Below are 11,987 nucleotides of genomic sequence, written 5' to 3' on the forward strand. Positions count from 1 at the left end.
CCTAGAATTGATGATCTGTTTGATCAGTTGAAGGGAGCAGGAGTATTTTCCAATATTGATCTCAGATCAGGGTATCATCAGTTGAGGGTGAAGGATGCAGATGTGCCAAAGACTGCATTCACGACTCGATATGGGCATTATGAGTTTCTAGTGATGCCCTTTGGCCTAACAAATGCACCAGCGGCATTCATGGACCTTATGAACCGTATCTTCCATCCACACTTAGATCGGTTCGTAGTGGTCTTTATTGATGATATTTTGGTGTATTCCAAGACCAGTGAAGAACATGATGAGCATTTGAGAATTGTTCTGCAAACCCTGAGAGAAAAGAAGCTGTATGCTAAGTTGTCCAAGTGTGACTTTTGGCTGAATGAGATTGCATTCCTTAGAAACATAGTGTCAGCTGATGGGATTAGGGTGGATCCCAAGAAAATAGAAGCAGTTATGGAATGGAAGCCTCCTAGAAATACAACTGAGGTCAGAAGCTTCTTGGGGCTAGTTGGGTATTATAGGAGATTTGTGAAGGGATTTTCCTTAATAGCTGCTCCAATGACCAAGTTGTTACATAAGAATGTCAGATTTGACTGGAATGATAAATGTCAGACCAGTTTTGAGAAGTTGAAGGCTATGTTGACAGAGGCACCAGTGTTAACACAGCCAGTGTCAGGAAAGGATTTCGTGGTCTACAGTGATGCCTCTCATAATGGGTTAGGGTGTGTATTGATGCAAGAGGGGAAGGTGGTCGCTTATGCTTCCAGGCAGCTAAGGCCACATGAACAGAATTACCCTACCCATGATCTAGAGCTTGCAGCAATTATCTTCGCACTAAAGATATGGAGGCATTACTTGTATAGTGAGAAGTGCTACATTTACACAGACCACAAAAGTCTGAAATATTTGCCAACTCAGAAGGAGCTTAACCTTAGACAGAGGCGATGGATTGAGTTCCTGAAGGACTATGATTGTGTGATTGACTATCATCCTGGGAAGGCAAATGTTGTTGCTGATTCTTTGAGCAGAAAATCCATGACAGCCTTGAGATCACTGAATGCCCGTCTATCTTTGGTTCGAGATGGAGTTATTTTGGCTGAGTTGCAAATGAGGCCAAACATGCTACAGCAGATTTTAGATGGGCAAAAGGCAGATGAAAAGTTAATGGCTATTATGAGCAAAATCTCAGAAGGAAAAGCAACTAACTATGGGGTGAAAGCAGATGGGTGTCTGTATTACAAAGGAAGACTGTGTGTACCAGATAATGGGGAATTAAAGGCCAGTATTCTGAAAGAGGCACACACCAGTGTATATGCTATGCACCCAGGAAGTACAAAGATGTATCATGATCTGAAGCTTCAGTATTGGTGGCCTGGTATGAAGAAGGACATAGCTGACTATGTGAATAAATGCTTGACATGTCAGCAAGTCAAGGCAGAACAACAAGTTTCATCAGGATTGCTACAGCCTATACGCATACCTGAATGGAAATGGGATCGGGTCACCATGGATTTTGTAAGTGGTCTACCTCTCACCCAGAAGAAACATGACACAGCATGGGTGATAGTGGATAGATTGACGAAGTCAGCACACTTTCTGCCAGTTAGGACTGACTACTCACTGGAGAAGTTAGCAGAATTGTATATCAGTGAGATAGTTAGACTGGATGGAATTCCACTTTCCATCATATCTGATCGAGACCCAAGGTTCACATCGAGATTTTGGAAGAAGTTGCATGAGTCCTTGGGTACACAACTCCACTTCAGCACAGCTTTCCATCCTCAGACGGATGGGCAATCTGAAAGAGTAATCCAGGTAAACAATTGAAACCAATGGAATTGATACAAATATTGAATTAAAATGATAACAATAACATGAAAAATATGTCAGGTCCTTGAGGATATGCTGAGGAGTTGTGTCATTGAGTTTGAGGGAAGCTGAGATAGATACCTTCCACTGGCAGAATTTGCATACAACAATAGCTACCAAGCTAGCATCCAAATGGCCCCATATGAAGCACTGTATGGGAGAAAATGTAGAACTCCAGTGTGCTGGACTGAATTGGGCGAAGACAAACTGGTGGGGCGGACACAGTGAAATAGGCGAGGAGAAAGTGAAACTAATCAAATCCAATCAAGGTTGCCTCGCATGCATGTAAATCTTATGCCGACCTGAAGAGAAAAGAAATAGAATATGTGGTTGGCGACAAAGTGTTCCTCAAGGTATCACCGTGGAAGAAAGTACTGAGGTTTGGAAGGAAAGGTAAGTTAAGCCCTAGGTTCATTGGCCCATATGAAGTTATTGAACGTGTGGGTCCAGTGGCCTATAGGCTAGCTTTACCACCAGAGCTGGACAAGATCCACAATGTATTCCATGTGTCTATGCTAAGGAGATACCGCTCAGATCCTTCACATGTCATCTCCAGGGAAGAAATTGAAATACAACCGGATTTGACATATGAAGAAGAACCCATACGGATCCTAGCTCGGGAAGTAAAAGAATTGAGGAACAAGCAGATTCCACTGGTGAAAGTGCTTTGGAGGCACCACAACACCGAAGAGGCAACTTGGGAAAGTGAAGAGACGATGAGGCAACAGTTCCCTCAACTGTTTGCATCAGGTAAATTTCGAGGATGAAATTTAAATTAGAGGGGAAGAGTTGTAACACCCTCCCGGTAGCAACTCCGTACATTCTACTGTTCCCGTGACCGGTGTCGGTCTGGACAGTTAGAACGTTCGGAAAAATATTTAAATTAAAGTGAGGGACCATAATTAACTCAAATATTAATAAGAAAAATTTAGTAAAAATTTTAGAAACAAAATACAACCAAGTTAAATGAGCCGGTGCCCAAGCGATGGGTAACCCAGAGAGAAGTTGCTGTTCTCGCAACTAGGAGCCCTAGACCCGGGGAAAAATTCATAAAATAATTTTTGGGACTCCAGAGAAGGGTCATTGGGGTTCCTATGGCATTAGAATGCCAAGAAAATATTTAGGAAAATTTTTCAATCGGTACAGACAATTTTGACCCGTTGAGCCAAACGGAGGGCATTTTGGTCATTTCGCCTTCAGAGGTGATTTTTGGCCGACTTGTCCAGTTGAGTAAATAATTATTATGACATAAAATATGAATAAACATTACTAAAAATTAAATTGAAAATGAGTAGTGAAGAAAAGAAAAGAAAATGAGAAAAAAGGCTCATTTATGACATCATGATGATGTCATTTAAAAGCTACAACCAATCACAATTGAACAACCATTTAACTAACTAATAAAAAGAGATAAACAAGACCAAAAAAAGACCAAAAGCTAGCAGCCATCTCCTTCCTATCAAACCAGCCGAAACCCATCCTTAGCCAAACCTCCATTGTTGCTCAAATTGAGCTTGAAATCTCCCAAAAACCAACCTTAAAATCCTAATATCCTTTCACAAAAAGTCATCCCCACATCACAAGACAACTCTAGGCAGCCATAAGAAGTAGGAATTCTAAGGAGAATACAAGTCCAAGAAGTGCCACTTAAAGGTTAGTGCACCTATCTACTTAAAACTCTTATTTTCCATGTCAGGGACTTGAAATCAACATGAATTTGTGAATTAAATGAACCAAATTTGTGTGTTTGCCTACCATGAATTTCGGCAGCCCTAAGGAAGGAACAATGATGGAGTGTTTTGATGGACTTAAAGTGGATTAGAGATCATGTTTAAAGCATGTATGCATGTGGTTAGTGAATGAGTTAGTAATTAAGGTATGTTGTGAAAATTTATAATGGAAACTAGGGTTTTGAGAGTAAAATGTGGACTTGGCTTATGAAATTGTTAAAGAATATTCTAATGGTCAATTAGTGACCATTTGAGGAAATTTGACCAAAATTTGGACTGAAATATAGCATGGCAAAGTGAATGAGTATGCTGCCTAGTGAGTGCAGCAGGGTGGCTGTGATTCCAACCCACTTGGACTGCCATATCTTTGGCTGTGTTGGTCCAATTGGTGTTTGGCCAATTGGACATGAAACTAGACTTATAATGGCACATTTTTGCTGAAGAAACCATGCCCAAAAGACCAAATCAAGAGGACCAAAAGTTGGCCCCAATCCGGATACCCTGCAAACTGATTCTGCAGAATGACCAAATGAACTGGCCATAACTCACTGTAGATATGGTCAATTGACCTGAAATTTTTACAGCAACAAGTTAAGACATATACAAACAACTTTCTTGAAGAAACCTACCCCAAATTATGACCAGAACCTAACCCAAATGGCAGTCACAGTCACTGTTCATGGTACTATAGTTTTGGTAAATTCTGCAGATTTGAAATCCGGCCAGCTGTGGTTTTTGGACCATATCTGGAGCTACAAAACTCCAAATGGAGTGATTCAAAAAAGGAAATTCAACTAGACAAAATAGGGAACAACTTTCATGTTTACCATTTCTTCAAATTCTCACTGTAACAGTCATTAATAGAACAGTGAACTTTAGGTACAAAAACTGAAAAATTCTGCTCACTTGGTTTAAGCTTAGAAATGGTATTAATGCTTAATGCCAACAAGTTTTGAATGCAAAATGTGGTATGTTGGGAGTGCCAAAACCAATGTGCCTATTTTCTACCTAAAAGTCAACATTTTTGTTGACCAATGAGGTGAATAGTGGCACCAAAACTTGAAATTCAAAAATTGAAGAATTCAAAAGTATCAAATACCCTAGTATACCTAACAAGATTGGTTTGGATAGTTTGGCATGCCAATAGGGTTCAGTTAGCAGTACTACACATGGCATTATGCCATTCTATGATTTTATGGTTTTTAGGCATTTTGATATTGTGTTGAGACTTGGCCTCGTGCCTAATACTATTTACAGCTTGTTAGTTGTTCTGTTGCACACCGGGAGATGCATATGTGACCGATGGTGTGACGGCCCGAGGTGCTAGATACCCAGTGCCAGTTTACCCATTTATCCAGTCCAATCATCTAGTATAGGTTACTTGGGCAACCAAATGAATGAAAATGGACAAAGTTAAAGAAATAAATGAATATAACAGATACAAAACAAATAAGACATATACATATTTATTTTCTGCTACTTTCTTTTATTTTATTATTGCACCACTAAGCATTATTGCTTAGCGCGTTGCTTTTGCCACGCGTAGGTTCTGGACAGATCGTGAGCCCAGTAGACCGCAGACTGGGTGAGTCCATCCTGCGGCTCTGCACAGTGTCTGGGTCACCTCAACTTCTACAGTGCATTGGTAGGACACTAGGTATCATTTTGGTATTTTGTAATTAAATTTTCATTTTCTCATATGTAGTTGAACTTATGAAGTGTATTTTGATGATCATGTAAATAATGAGAATTGTGTTTATGAATGGAAAAGAGAATTTTTATTTGTGATTTATACTTGATTATTACATGAGATGAATGATTGAGAAATGAAATTGAAAAATGTTGAGATTTTGATATTGGAGTTTGAGAGTGATGAGATATGAATATTGGAAGTGTTTTTAACAGGTTCTGAAGAACTGTTTTCTCCATTTTTAGCCGGTACTCTGCCGGATTTTCTTTAAAATTTTCGGAACCTCAAATAATTTATAATCTCGATAAATGGCTCAAATACATTATATTTCACAAGTCATATTCAAAAGCATGATAAAAATTAATTAAGGTATATTAGAGTGTGCCGGTACACCGTGTGACATTGCTTACTCGGGTATACTGTATACGGGAAAGGGGTGTCACATTACTGTTTTCTTCCTTGGGTATCCTATGCATGCAATTAGAAGGGTTGATTCCCTTCAGGTCTTCTATCTTATACCCTATGGCTTTGCTATGGATCCTAAGTTCTCTTAGCAATTTTTCCTCTTCTAATTTAGATAGGCTAGCATTTATTATAACAGGATATTTAGAATTTGAGTCCAGAAATGCATACCTTAGCGAGGAGGGGAAAGGTTTAAGCTCTACCTGTTTGGCATTTTCCTGGAGCTTACCTTCGGTTTGTTCCTCCTTCAAATCCTCCATCTCGGAAGCGTTAGCTAATGGTAGGGGTGGATGAGCTACTAACTATTGTGTACAGGCTGCTATTTCTATATTTTTATCATCCACTGTGTGGCTGTGCATAATACATGCTTCAAGAGGATCTTTAGGATGTGTCTCATGAAATTCCTTTTTAACATGTTCTTCAATTGTGTCAACTTTGAAGCATTCATTAGGTTTAAATTTGTGTTTCATTGTGTCAAACAAGTTGAACTCCACTTTGAGAGTTAGTCACCCATTTTTGACATCTATGATAGCTCCAGTAGTTGCCAAGAATGGTATTCCCAAGATGATAGGAATTTTAACATCTTCTTCCATCTGGAGGACAACAAAATCCACTGGAATGAAGAATTTGCCCACTTTGATCGGAATGTTCTCTAGTATTCCTACAGGATATTTAACAGATCGATCAGCCAATTGCAATGAGATTGTTGTTGGTTTCAGTTCCCCGATCTCTAGCTTTTTGCATATTGATAGAGGCATTAGACTGACGCTTGCTCCAAGAACATAGAGGGCCTTATCTATTTTCTTGTCACCAATGAGGCAAGGTATGGAGAAGCTTCCTGGATCTTTTAACTTTGGAGGCAGTTTGTTTTGTAGTATGGATCTGCAGTCCCCTGTTAGAGCTACTGTTTCATAGTCTTCTAGCTTTCTCTTCTTTGACAGAATTTCCTTAAGAAATTTGGTATAGGATGGCATCTGAGAAAGTGCTTCGGTGAAGGGGATGTTGATGTCAAGCTTTTGTAAGACTTCCAAAAACTTCCCAAACTGCTTGTCCAATTTGGCTTTCTGAAATCTCTGAGGAAAAGGTAGGGGAGGCTGGTATGGTTCTAGTAATCTCTTTGTCTTCCTTCCTTCCTCTTCCTGATCTTTCTTAGCTTCTTCCTCATTTTTCTCTGCTTGGTCTTTAGATTTTTCCATGGTTTCCTCTGTTGGTTCTACCTCCGGTTGTACTAGAGTTCTCCTACTCCTCAGTGTAACTACCTTACAATGCTCCCTTGGGTTCATTTCTGGTTGGCTAGGCAGTTTGCCAGCAGCCTTACTTAAAGAGCTTGCTTGCTGAGCGATCTGATTCTCTAGCATCTTATTGTGAGTAGCAAGTTGGTCCACTCCAGAAGTTAGCTGTTTAATCAATTTAGTTTGTTATTGTTGAGCTGCTAGGAACCCTTCCATCATGGTTTCCATAGCCATTTTTGGTTTAGGTTGTTGATGTTGGGGATGTAGCGATGACTGTGCAAAGTTTTGTCCTCTGCTCTGAAATCCAGGGGGTACTAGTGGTTTGTACCCTTGTTGCTTATTTATTGACTGATTCTACTGATTGGACCATGAGAAATTTAGGTGGTTCCTCCATCCAGGGTTGTAAGTATTTGAATATGGATTGTTTGACTACCTCTGATTGAAGTTTCCTCCGTTATTCACATAGTTCATCTGTTCTGAGGAGGGTTCATTGAAATTGCTGTATTTTGAACTCACGTATCCTCCTCCATAGCTGTCTTCAGGTTTACTGTTTGTACCTACTGTGTTAGCTTGCATCTTTTCGAGTTTCCTTGTGAGCTGATCAAATTGAGCATTTATCATGCTTAGGGCGCCTACTTCTAGTACCCCTGCAGTTTTCCTTGCATTTCCTCTTTCATTTGACCACTCATATTTATGGTATGCCACCTTTTCTAGAAGTTCAAGTGCTTGTGGCACTGTTTTCTCCATTAGATCTGTCACACCCTACTCCCCTGTAAGACGTAACATGATCCCGTAGTACACCTAATGAATTACCGTACTTCGCCTACCGATAACCCATTAGATATACTATAAAGGATTTTAAAATAATTTTCGTGAAATTTAAATCATCGATTAAAATCTGGTGTTATAAATTTTTTTTTTCAAAATTTCGGCAAAGTGCCGGCTGTATTTTGAGAAAACAGTTCTTCAATCTTGCAAAAGAAAATGCTCCCAATATGTTTTCTCAAATACAACTTCAATAACTTCATTTCAATTCACAATTCAATTCTTAATAAACAATCAATTCATTTTCAAACTACTCTCATCATAAAGAAACATTTCATTGATTACAAGACTCAAAATTTATAATACAAAACTATTCAAGTAAATGAAATCTCAACTTTATATTTACAATAATTTACATTTAATTACATACGAAAATGTATTACAAGAGTTTCTATACAACTGCTCAAATAATTTACATACATATTATTACATGCATACATCAAAACCTATGTACATGGGTATACCTATGATATACCTGGAGTTGATCTAAATGTATCTTCAAAGAAATTTACTCACTCCTCTATGCTCTTCTTACCTGCGACAGCATACAAAGCTAAGGCTGAGTGGTGAACTCAGTGGTGCACAACTATAATTTAAAACATTGCACAATATACATTGACAAAATTTACAATAAATAATTTAGAAATCTGAATACTCATCAAATTCCAAAACTCAAAATATTCATTGCCAATAATGTGAATCATTTGTATAAAATGACTTCGATCATGAAATTCAGTTTATCAAATCATAAGTAACCATTTAGGTAATCCCAACAAAATCAATTATACATAAATCATAATTGAAATCACAATTCTTTACCATTCAAAAGCCATTTTGTATCTCAAAAACCATGCTATATCTCAAAAATCATTCTTTATCTCACTAACTATGCAAGACTAATCCGAAAGGGCCATATTCGATGTGATTCTAGCTCCCTATGGTCGGGGAGGTCGAATCAGATTCTAACTCCCTATGGTCGGGGAGGTCGAATCATCGTGCACAGTACCATCACAATAATGAATCTTTCGCAAGGGCCATAACAATAAAATAAACTTAGATCTAACCTCAAATCAGAGGAAAATCTAAGCTTGTGCACATACCATGATAATCAAAACACAACTAACTCCATTGTCTTCTCAACAAATGAGAGAGATGAGTAATAACGTAGTCAAGCATCTATAGTGAGATATAAAACAATATCACAATCCTTTTAGTGAGCATAAATCACAATATAATTTGATTCAAAGTCAAATCCAATATCCAATAATTTTTATGCTCATCACAATTCAAATCATAAATTTGCATTTTTTTCATGAAAATTACCATCACAATTGAAACATGTTCTATCACAATTTTCCAAAACATAATTTATTCAATCCATAACAATGCTTAATACTTATGGAAATACCATTTCACAAGGCTAAATTCATACATACTATAACAATTTAAATAATCATTGAATTAAATCCAATGCTTGCTGAACATAATACATAAGAAAAATATGTCATTTAATCATATAAAATATTCAAAACAAAATCAGTTAAAAACTAGTTGTGCACAAACCTCTGATAACTGTCTCTTGACTCTGACTCAGTGTTTCCTTCCCCTTCCCTGAGTCTTTGCTAAATGAGAAACACAATTTGAAGTGTTTCAGTACTCATTTAAACTGTCTCTAAGAATAAGGTTCAATAATTAATTTATCAAATTCTATTATTTCCTTAGTCAACCTAATATGTCGACCCTCGATGCGTTCTAGGTAAATTAGGTTTTAATGTTACTAATATGTCACATTCAATAGTCTTTTAGCGTTGGTACATGTTACCAAATTCATTTCCATGTATCTTGCATTTTCTTGCAATTTGCTGGATTCCGAGATACTAGTTTGACCTAGCTGGATGACCTAGTTCCCTCGGTTTTCGGGTTTCGGTCAAAACTACAAACTTGTAGATCTATGTCTTATTGCACTCGGGGCAAAATTTCAGGTCATTCTGAGTTATGTAGACCAAGTTATGGTCATTTTACTATTGCTGGTCAAATTGCACTAAAATTGGTCATTTTAGGTCATTTTAGGTCAATTTTGGTTCGGCCAGTTTTTGGACCCGAACTTATGCAAGCTGTTTGACTTGCTTATGGTCATTTCTGGGCTTTGGTGTCTTCATAAGACTTGTAGATATGGTCTTAACTATTCATGGTTAAAATTTCAGGTCAATTAGACCTGTTTCAAGTGAGTTATGGCCTAAACACTAACTGCTGCCCAAATGGTCAATTTTCAGGCCTTATTTGCACTTAATCCGGATTTGGTCATTTTTCAAGCTACCTTGCAAGCAGAATTTTGGTATGCTTCCTTCATTAAAGTTGGCAAATTTTGTGTCTAGTCTCACCTCCAATTTGTCTCATACCAATTGGAGCCACACACTTAAAGTTCTAGGCCTAAAACACAAACTGCCTTATTGCATTTCTTTCATACACATCAAGGACCACTTTTAACACTTACTAAACTCAACATTGAACCCAATTCTAGTTGTATCATAACCTAAACATAATTCACAACATTTTATAGGTCATTTTGGTAGCTTATAATTACATTCAATATACACCATAAAGTGCAGAATTTGTCAAACTCAATTTACAACAATTCAAGCACCTAATCATAACACTTTTACATGTCCAACTTCACACCATCATACATACACTCAAACTGCCATAACCACTACCACAATTCAACATTATTATTCCATAAACCAATCATGAATTCCAGCATTCTTCAAGAGTTAACAAACTACCGCAATGAAGATCAAAATTAATGAAGACAAGTAAACAAAATCTAGCTTGAAAATGGGTGTAATGAACCATGCATTTGGGCGGCCATGGGAGGTTTCTCAAGCTTCATTTCGGCATAGGAGAAGGGATGAAGGTGATGAAGTGTTTAGTGGAGTAATCTGCCCACTTAGTGTATATTTTAATTCCCATAGTGCTCCACTCACCCATATTTAATCATATTATATGTTTAAGTGCGAATTACCAAAATGACACTCCATTTTTGGCTATTTACATTAGGTACCCCTAAATTAATTTTTCATTATATTTTCCAAGTGCAATATTATTTATTTTTAATGGAAATTTAGGTCGAAAGACAACTCGGGGTGTCAAATGACCACAATACCCCTGTTCGGGTTGCATTCCTGATTTTTCGATAACACCGAGTTTTGTCCATTTTTCGATTTCTCACTTTTCTTTGTACTAATTAATTAATTTTTATTTGATATTTCTAATGGCATTTATACTTCAATTAATGTCTCTTTAAGTCCTAAAAATATTTTTCAAGGTTTCCCCGCGGTCCAAGGCTAGTCAACGGTCCACGCCGTGACTTCCCGATGCGGTCACCCATCGCTAGGGTCCTCGGCTCGCTTAACTTGGTTGCATTTCTTTGCTATTATTTTTCCTTTGTTTTTCTTGTATTTTCTTTTCTTGTATTTCATTATTTAATGTCTCCTCACTCATATCGAAGTGTAGTTCTAGGCATTCTAGCTGTCTGGACAACACTGGTCGCCGGAACAGTAGAACGCACCACCGAACATAGGGGCGTTACAAGATCACCTTCTGCAGTTGAGTCAACTGTGCTCCTTGTAAAGGGTAGTAACCCATTATAGAAGTTTTGTACTAATATCCAATCTTCTATACCATGGTGTGGACATTCTCTTTATAAGTCTTTATATCTTTCCCATACGTCATAGAGTGATTCTCCCTCCTTTTGTTTGAAGGTGTTGAGCTTAAGCCTTAGTTTTACAGTCTTTGCAGGTGGAAAATACCTTACTAGAAAAGCTTGAGAGAGATTTTCCCAAGTAGTGAATGTTCCAGCTAGTTGAGAAAGTAACCACTTCCTTACTTTGTCCCGAAGGGAGAATGGGAATGCTCTGAGTCTTATTACTTGATCAGACACTCCATTCATCTTGAATGTATCACATAGGGCAAGAAAGCATTGGAGGTGATAGTGTGGGTCTTCTGTAGGCAAACTTGCAAACTGGGTTTGTTGAATCATTTAGAGCCATGCTGGTTTTAATTCAAAGTTGTTGGCTTCCACTGTGGGTCTAGTGACACTGGGCTGAAATCCTTAGACAGATGGAGCTTCGTAATCTCTCAAGAGTCTCAGTCTGTCATTATTATCACCCATGGTTGGAATTTCAGGAT

At 37.9% G+C, this 11,987-nt stretch overlaps 1 non-coding gene across 1 annotated transcript; it reads left to right on the forward strand.

The window, feature by feature from the left end:
* The first annotated feature begins 11,476 nt into the window (after positions 1-11,476).
* Positions 11,477-11,583, forward strand: LOC131183601 (small nucleolar RNA R71). Its single transcript, XR_009151644.1, has one exon. It is a non-coding gene; the product is annotated as a small nucleolar RNA R71 (small nucleolar RNA).
* The last annotated feature ends 404 nt before the right edge of the window (positions 11,584-11,987 follow it).

Source organism: Hevea brasiliensis, chromosome 9 (genome assembly GCF_030052815.1).
Source record: "Hevea brasiliensis isolate MT/VB/25A 57/8 chromosome 9, ASM3005281v1, whole genome shotgun sequence".
NCBI classification, from domain to species: Eukaryota; Viridiplantae; Streptophyta; class Magnoliopsida; order Malpighiales; family Euphorbiaceae; genus Hevea; species Hevea brasiliensis.